The following is an 8,334-nucleotide window of genomic DNA, read 5'->3' on the forward strand; positions in this document are numbered from 1 at the left end:
TTTTTTTTTAAGATTTTATTTATTTATTTGAAAGAGATCACAAGCAGAGAGGCCTGCAGAGGGGGGGGGGGTCAGCCGGCTCCCTGCTGAGCAGAGAGCCTGATGTGGGGGGCTCAGTCTCAGGACCCTGGGATCATGACCTCCGCCGAAGGCAGAGGCTTAACCCACTGAGCCACCCAGGTGCCCCTCTGAATTTTTCTTCCACTTGAATGTTTCTAAAAAGGCTCAAACCAAATATGAACCAGGAATTCTTAGAGATTTCATTGAATGATTTCAAAACCTTGTCACACTTTAAAATTACTTGGTGGCTTTAAAAAAATTACACTTTTGGGGCACCTGGGTGACTCAGTGAGTTAAAGCCTCTGCCTTCGGCTCAGGTCATGATCCTGGTGGTGTGGGATCAAGCTGCATCGGGCTCTCTGCTCAGCAGGGAGCCTCCTTCCCCCCCCCTCTCTGCCTACTTGTGATCTCTGTCAAATAAATAAATAAAATCTTTATAAATAAATAAATTACACTTTTCCCTCTCTCCCTCTTAGGAGACTAATTTTTTAGGACTGGTATCTGAAGCTGGTCTTTTTGAAAAGCCTCCCTAGTGATTCTGAATTACTGCTATGAAGGGGACTGATGTTCAAATGCTTATCTATTTTGTTTGTCTTTTTTTTTTTTTTTGTCTTTTAATGAAATGATGAAATTTGGAAATGGCGGGGGGGGTTGTTTTTTGTTTTTTAAAGATTTTATTTATTTGACAGAGATAGCAAAAGGGAATACAAGCAGGGGGAGTAGGAGAGGGAGAAGCAGGCTTCCCACTGAGGAGAGAGCTCGATGTGGGGCTCCATCCCAGGACCCTGGGACCATGACCCAAGCTGGAGGCAAATAACTGAGGAATGAGCCACCCAGGCACCCCTGGAAATGGCAGGTTTTTGTTTTTTTTTTTAAAGATTTATTTATTTGACACAGATCACAAGTAGGCAGAGAGGCAGGAAGAGCGAGAGGGGGAAGCAGGCTCCCCGCCGAGCAGAGAGCCTGATGTGGGGCTCAATCCCAGGACCCCGAGATCATGACCTGAGCTGAAAGCAGAGGCTTAACCCACTGAGCCACCCAGGCGCCCCTATGGCAGTTTTAACTTCTAAAATGTTAAATAAAGCTTTGCATTTCTGGAAACATTCTTTTTGCCTCCCTCCCCACCCACTGGGGGCTTGAGCTTCCTTAGCTCTTCAGTCCTTCCTTACCTAATACTCCTGCTGGATGATGCCATTGCTGTCACCGCCCTGTGTCCTCTCTGGTTTTCCAAGATTCCTATTTTTATCCCTTAGGCAGCATGTTTTGAGCTTTCTTGCTATGCTGTCTTTCGAAACCCTCTGCTATATAGGGCCCTGGAAACTGGAGGTATCAGCCCCCAGGCCATACTGTCCACTCCCACAGCTCGCCTTAGGCGCTGTGACTCTCAGATCCTCAGCACTTACTGTTTTTCCAGGAAGCCTCCAGATGCCCACATTTCAACTGCCTACTGGACATTTTTACTCTTAGGTATCCCATAAAGCACCTCAGACTCAGTGTTTCTCAAATATTACATTCCTAGCCGTGTTTGTTCTTTGTGGGTTTGTCTTTAGTTTTAGTAACCTCTACACTCAACGAAAACATGGGGCTCAAACCCACGACCCCAAGATCAAGAGTCACATGCTCTTCCTACTGAGCTGGCCAGGCATCCCTGTTCTTTGTGTTTTGTATCTCAGAGAAAGGCTCTACTATGTTAGTCAAGCCAGAACTGTGGGGATAACCCCATTCATTCATTTAAAGTCACTATTCTGGGAACTGGGAATACCAGAGACTACAAAAATCCCTGCCCTCTGACAACTGACATTCTAGAAGGGGAAGACAGACAATAATCAGTCCCTAGTTCTAACAGATCTCAACTTCTTCTTCTTCTTCTTTTTTTTTTTTTTTAAAGCTTTTATTTATTTATTCATGAGAGAATGAGTGAGAGAGAGCATGAGAGAGGAGAAAGTCAGAGGGAGAAGCAGACTCCCCAAAGAGCCGGGAGCCCGATGCAGGACTCGATCCTGGAAGTCCGGGATCATGACCTGAGCTGAAGGCAGTCGTTCAACCAACTGAGCCACCCAGGCGCCCCCAGATCTCAACTTCTAATATCTCTAGGCAACACTTAGAATGTGGCAGAAGCTGCCATGTTGCACACTACGCTGTAAAGAGGTGAGGGCCGTGTAACAAGGAACAGAGGGAGGCCTCCAGCCAAAAACCTGTGGGGAACTGAATCCTGTCAACAACCACATGAGTGAGCTTGGCATCTATCTGCTCCTCCCCCAGCTGAGCCTTCAGATGAGCTGGTGGCCCAGGGGTCAGCGTTACCTGAGGAGTCCCCGAAGACCTTCTACCCTTGAGGCAGCCAGTTAAGCCACGCCTGGATTCCTGACCCAGAGAAACCATGAGATAATAAACGTTTGTTGTTTTAAGCAGCTACACTTTTGTTAATTTGTTACTCAGAAATAGATAACAAATACCATCTCTGGACCCCTGCCCCCCCTCCCACCAAATCCAGTGCCCTTCTGAGTTGTAAAGCCAATGGTATTTCCACCTGTCATCCCCAGTACTTAGCTCTTAGTATTGATTAATTGAGGATTTATCCACAGCTCTACCCCTAGATTAGGGGCTCAGTAAGGAAAAGGAGGAAGAGAGAGAAGAAAGTCATCATTTTCCTTCCAAGACTTGAATACCAGTTCTGCCTCGGCCCCACCATTTGTGCAGCCACAGTGTCCACAGTGATTGCCCCTGAGTGCAGCTGCAGCCGCAGCCTGAGGAAGAGACTCCTGCCAGCTGTCTTCACCTTCCTGAGACACCCCCTCCAACACACCCCCCCCCCCCCCCCACACACACACACGAGCACCGCATAGAAAGAAGAATGCACACTCAAACTTGGGCATGCTGCCCTTCACTCAGGAGGAGAGCAGGTGGAGTCTCTGCTTGTTCCTTCCACTCACACCCTGAGGCTGTACTTTGTGGGTTTTCTCAATGAAAGGTGGGAGGGAGAGCTGCCTTCTGCCTTTGAACTGCCCGGTTCCTCCACCTTTTTTGCAGCCAGCTGAACTGTTCCAGGAAGACTGTTGTGAGTCTCCTGAGGGAAACAAACAAACAAACAAACAAACAGAAAAAGAGCCCACATACATGTTGCTGCTTTTATTTTCTGGTGTCTCAACCCACAGGCCACTCACTCTCTCTGACCTAACCCTGAGATCTGAACGAGGGGCCATCTCTCTGGGTTACCAGCGTCCTTGGTGGCACCTCCCTTGGGGCTGATAACAGCGCTGTCCTCTTGGCTCTGGTTCACTCTCCTGCCTTTTTTAGACAGAGGGCAGTGCCCTTGGCCTCCTGATGGCCCTCTGTTACCCAGTGCTGCCTTTACACCACAAGGGTGGCAACTTCCCCAGTCCCCCCGCAACCCCCCCCCCCCCCACTTCCTACTACCCTCTGCCACCCCCCCATCCCCTCAGCCAGTCTGCTGATGTTTCTGTTGTGTCCAAGCAGGATGAATGAGTGAGTGGCATGCCTGGCTATGAACACACCTCTGTCTAGTTAAAAAAAGAAGCTTCTAATGACACTGCATCTATGGCGTATGCATCTGTCCCATAGGCCCTACTCCTGCATTCAGGGGCAGACTTCCTCGTGGCCTTCCTTCTGTGATTGCCTTCTGCTCAGCTGCTCACTGTTGCTGAGAAGGTTATACCCATCAGCTGTGCTCTAGATGTGTTGTGGTGTGACAACAGGAAGGACATGGATTTGGGGGCGGCAGATCTGCCACTGACTGTATTTGATCCTGGCTGTGTCACCTGGCCCTCATAGGCCTCATCCAGTGGGGTCTGCTAATATGCTGTTTCCCCCATTCTGAGATTACATTAAATAAACTACATACATGACAGCTTATTGTGTAGTAGTAGAAGTGGTCAGTGTTCAGTAATTATTCTTGTGTGTTCTAAAAAGCCCTTAACCATCTTTTAAGTTTTCCTCAGAAATGCAGAAAGCAAGAGATTGTTGACATCTAGTTGAGAAAGTGCCGCTTGGTTTTGTTTTTTTGGCAGGAAACTGAGTAGGAGAAGGTTGAGGGTGATGTTAGGGCACTGCTGATTTACTGGTTTTTAATCTCACTCTTTCATTTCTGCTGTTCCGGAGTCATGCTGTGGAAACCAACTGCTCAAATGCCCGAGGAAGGGATGTGCCTGGACCTGCCACTGACTCCCAGGTGGTAAGGTGTTTTTCATGCTCATGTTCCAGTCTCTGGGCCTCTGCTCCGGCCCTGTCACAGTGGAGAGGGAAGCACCCCTGTTGCTAAGAGCCTGGCAGATGTAGCGGCCAATGTGCTGCCCAGTGTGGCCCCCCACATGCCACCCTATCAGTGCGGCTGACTCTTAGGACCCACAAATACCATTCAGTTTCCAGATCAACAAACACTTGTCTTCAAAATCAGATGTATCCAACTTTTCTTTCCATCACCCAGAGTACACAGTGGGTAGGATATCAAGTCATGCATTTCAGTGTTCTTTTCTTTTTCTTTTTTTTTAAAGTAAATTAATGGATTTATTTATTTATTTATTTTTAAAGATTTATTTATTTATTTATTTGACAGCGAGAGACCACAAGTAGGAAGAGAGGCAGGCAGAGAGAGAGAGAGGAGGAAGTAGGCTCCCTGCTGAGCAGAGAGCCCCATGTGGGACTTGATCCCAGGACCCTGAGATCATGACCTGAGCCGAAGGCAGTGGCTCAACCCACTGAGCCAGCCAGGTGCCCCTGAATTTATTTATTTTAAAAGAGTTTATTTATCTGTTTGACAGAGAGAGATCACAAGTAGGCAAAGAGGCAGGCAGAGAGAGAGGGGAAAGCAGGTTCCCTGCCAAGCAGAGAGCCCAATGGAGGGCTCAAATCCCAGGACCCTGAGATCATGACCTGAGCCAGAGGCAGAGTCTTAACCCACTGAGCCACCAAGGCGCCCTCTTTTTCTTGTTTGTTTAAAGATTTTGTGTACTAATTTGAGAAAGAGAGAGCATGAAGCAGGAGTAGGGTGAGGGGCAACAGGAGAAGCAGACTCCCCGCTGAACAGAGAGCCCAGTTGGGGCTCTATCCCAGGACCCTGAGATCATGACCTGAACCAAACGCAGATGCCTAACCAACTGAGCCACCCAGGAACCATTCAGTGCTCTTTTCAAATCAATCATTTTATGATGTGGTGTGTACTAGACCTAGACTTTAAATGCTAATAAAAGAGGAGTCAAACACCTTGTTTTGAGATATTTCAATATTTAAGTCAACAATAGAAGGGTTTTTCTTTCTTTTAAAGATTTTATTTTTAATTAACCTCTACACCCAATATGAGGCTCAAACTCACAACCCTGAGGTCAGGAGTCCCATGCCCAACTGACTAATCCAGTCAGTTGGGCATGGGAAGGTGCCCCCCAAATAGAAGTTTCAATATCCACAGAATGTGCATCATTGTAACATTTCAACTTTTTCTCAAATGGAAAATTACCACAGTTTGGTAAACCAAGGTAGTCAAAAGCAGATCAAAATTTGAATTCTGAAGTGTACATCTATCTTCCTTGCTAAGATAAACAGAAGTATAAAAAGGTAGTTTGACAGTAGGAGTAATTTGGCATTTTGTATGACTGAAGTCAGTATTTCAAATACTACTCCAAAGGGACATTTACTTTCAACCAGTTTCTTCCAGCAACAATATCTGAACCTGCCCTCCACCAGAGCCGCTCAGAGTTGTTTGCTATTTTAAATAAGAAATACTACTCATCAAGTATGATAATTAAGGGCTTAAAGTAAAAATAGGGGCATCCAGGGGTGCCTGACTGGCTCAGTCAGAAGAGTGTGTCAGTCTGAGCCCCACACTGGGTATAGAGATTACTTAAAAATTAAAAAGGTGGGACGCCTGGGTGGCTCAGTTGGTTAAGCAGCTGCCTTCGGCTCAGGTCATGATCCCAGCGTCCTGGGATCGAGTCCCACATCGGGCTCCTTGCTCAGCAGGGAGCCTGCTTCTCCCTCTGCCTCTGCCTGCCATTCTGTCTGCCTGTGCTTGCTCCCTCTCTCTCTCTGATAAATAAATAAAATCTTTAAAAAAAAAAAAAAATTAAAAAGGAAGGAAGGGAGGAAGGGGGGGGGGAGAAAGGGAGGGAGAGAAGGAGGAAGGAGGAAGGAAGGAAGGAAAGACGTAGGGAAAGAGGTTGACAGGGTTTGGTTGTTCAGATAGGACTGTGATATGTTATTAAGGTCATAATGCCCATGGTTCTCAGCTCTGAAGATCCCTAAGACCCCTATTTTGCTATTTTGGGGGTGACCACTCAGGCTCACAGTGGGAGCTACTGGTAACCAAACTCCTAAAAAACTGATGTGCCAACCAGCTGTCAATTTGTAGTTTCTCAGTAAGAAATACAATGCCAAGACCAGGTGGTCAGCAGAGTGTCCCTTAGGGGAAGAGCTATGAGGTGGTGGGAAGCACAAGTTAAACTAGGATAATAGAAGACAAGAGACCAAGAGTTCTGAGGTCAGAATCTTAGAAGTTGAGAAGCCCTTCATTATTATGATAAAGTGAAAATTCAGGTTATAAAACAGTATGTACAATATAACCCCAGCTTTGTTTAAGGATCCAATTAAACCTGGAAAAACATATCATAATGGTGCCTGCAGTTATAATCTCTGGGTAATGGTATTATGATGAATTTTTATTTTTATTTCCACTTTAAAATTTTCCACAAAATAATTGTGAGTTCCTTTTGAGGAAAGAAAATAAAGGATAAATTAATATCCACCATTAGAGACTTGGTTAAATAAATCATGGTAATCCATATGGAATGGTATGCACTCATTAAAACCATGTTACAGAAAAGTTTTCAATGCTTGGAGAAGGAATAGTTAATATTTATGAGGTACCTACTGTGTGTGAGGCACCATTTTAAGTGTTTTCTGTGTCTGAATTCATTTAATCTTGTACCAAGCCTGCAAGGTAGATGAGAAACCTGAGGTGGAGAAACGATAAGAAATTTGTCCAAGGTCACACAACTGATTCCAAGGTCAGTTTCATTTTCTGTAAAATGAGTTCCCTTCTTGACATATCATCAGGTTGATACGTGAATTAAAGGAGATAATGAATATAAAGAAAATTATCCAGTGTCCAGAACATGGGTCAGCAAACTTTGTTTGGCCCCCATGCCAAATCCAGCCCTGCCACCTATTTCGTTTTGTTTTTAATTATTTCTCAATTGGAGTATAATTAACATACTGTGTTTTATTAGTTTCAGGTGATTCAACAATTCTGTCATTACTCAGTGCTCATGGCAGTATGTGTACTCTTAATTCTCTTTATCTATTTCACCCCTGCCCCCACCAGCCTCCCCTGCCAATTGTTTTTGTGTGATTCATGAGCTAAGAAATGTTTTCACATTTTTAGAAAGTTAAAAAATTTTGAAAGGAAGGGAGCCTGAGTATCTCAGTCTGTTAAGTGTTGGACTCTTGGTTTCCGCTTGGGTCATGATCTCAGGGTCAAGAGATTGAGCCCAAGTCAGGCTCTGTGGTCAGCTCCCCAGTCTGCTTGAGATTGTTTCCCGCTCCCCCCTGCTTCTCCTACCCCCCCCACTCCCATGTAAACTGTCTCTCTCTAAAATAATAAATAAAAATCTTTTAAAAATCTTTTTGACAGAATAATATTTCATGAATCATTGAAAATTATATGATATTCAAATGTAAGTGTCCAGAAAAAAGTTTTACTGGAACACTGTCAAGCCTATTTATTCACTGTCCGAATGCTTTTATGCTTTTCTGGGATGAGTAGTTGCAACAAGATATGAATTGTCAAGTTTAAAATATTTACTATCTGACCCTTTACAGAAAAAGTTTACCAAAAGCCCCAGTCAAGTTCCAGCAGTGATTATAACAGTTATATGAAGAAAGGCTTTTATTACTCAGTTCACATAGCAGTCTCCAAATTTGGCCACACCTCAGAACCTTCCTTAGGTGCCCCACTGCCCTTCCTAACAGTTCCCCTTCACACCTGCAGCTTAGCCTGTAGCAAAGCAGGTATGAGGTTTATATTTTCTAGTGCACACTGTGTCTCAAATCTTCCATTTTACATATATCTTATCTAATTTCCACTGCAGTCCAATGACGGTGGTATTATGACCCTCGTTTTACAGATGAGGAAACCAAGACCCATAAAATGTAGGTAATTTGTGGGGCACCTGGGTGGCTCAATGGGTTAGGCCTCTGCCTTTGGCTCGGGTCATGATCTCAGGGTCCTGGGATAGAGCCCCACGTTGGGCTCTCTGCTCAGCA

General features: G+C 45.1%; 1 long non-coding RNA gene across 1 annotated transcript in view; it reads left to right on the top strand.

Annotated features, from left to right (window-relative positions):
- The window catches only part of LOC132019533 (uncharacterized), a 3,916-nt gene extending 1,443 nt beyond the window's left edge, over positions 1–2,473 (top strand). Inside the window, exon 2 of the long non-coding RNA XR_009404798.1 lies at positions 2,323–2,473. This is a non-coding gene — a long non-coding RNA (uncharacterized LOC132019533). The remainder of the gene's footprint in view (positions 1–2,322) is intronic.
- The last annotated feature ends 5,861 nt before the right edge of the window (positions 2,474–8,334 follow it).

Source organism: Mustela nigripes, chromosome 6, assembly GCF_022355385.1.
Source record: "Mustela nigripes isolate SB6536 chromosome 6, MUSNIG.SB6536, whole genome shotgun sequence".
Classification (NCBI taxonomy): domain Eukaryota; kingdom Metazoa; phylum Chordata; class Mammalia; order Carnivora; family Mustelidae; genus Mustela; species Mustela nigripes.